The sequence below is a fragment of the Halyomorpha halys genome, unplaced genomic scaffold (genome assembly GCF_000696795.3).
Source record: "Halyomorpha halys isolate HHAL.00 unplaced genomic scaffold, Hhal_1.1 Scaffold36.1, whole genome shotgun sequence".
Lineage (NCBI taxonomy): Eukaryota > Metazoa > Arthropoda > Insecta > Hemiptera > Pentatomidae > Halyomorpha > Halyomorpha halys.
Genome location: NW_027108624.1, coordinates 2,270,756 through 2,271,522, shown reverse-complemented (window position 1 = coordinate 2,271,522; position 767 = coordinate 2,270,756).

Sequence of the window (767 nt, the reverse complement as noted above, 5' to 3'; positions counted from 1 at the left end):
CTACCCACCTTAGATGAAACGGCGACTGTTTCCGAAGCCAAACGGATGCAATACATATTCATAAAAAATTAATTGTATTGATACATCAATATATTTGAGTTCAGAGTCATTTGACATCATAAATAATCATGGAATTATATCCTATTTTAGAAAACAAAAAAACTGATTTCAATCCTATTTTGTGTTTCGTACTGTACTTTATGAACCCAGGAACTCACATGGTTAAGAACGCCGTTTTCCAACTTTTTCTACTTTTTCAATATTAATCGATTTAAGTAACTTAAGACTCCTCTTCCCATTTTAAAAAAATGTTTCAAAGATGTTATAAAACCATCGCCGAATCGGGGTTTAGTGGGGCCAGTTGGCTGGGAAGGATTGCCTTTTATTAGTTTTGGTGTTATGATCTCTATTGTTACTATACTAACAAGAGTTAGTATGTATAGTTAGTATATTGAATATGTTTCACGATATCTGAGGCAAAAGTCTCTCATGGTGCAGTAAAATTCCTCCAATGAATGTATGTCACAAAGAATTTAGCTGAATGCATTGAATATTTGCCTTTCAATTTAAGTAAATTCTTGATAAATCACCATTAAATACTACGTTACATACTTATTTTTTATAAATTAACAGGTTTACCCGTCGTCTACAGCTTACTTCTTCATAACTGGTGTTACACTCCACTACTGGAGCAAGTTATTTAGTAAAAATGGTTCACTCGGTCAAAATTTACTCCAGATTTTTTTTTTTAAATCAACAGTAGACAT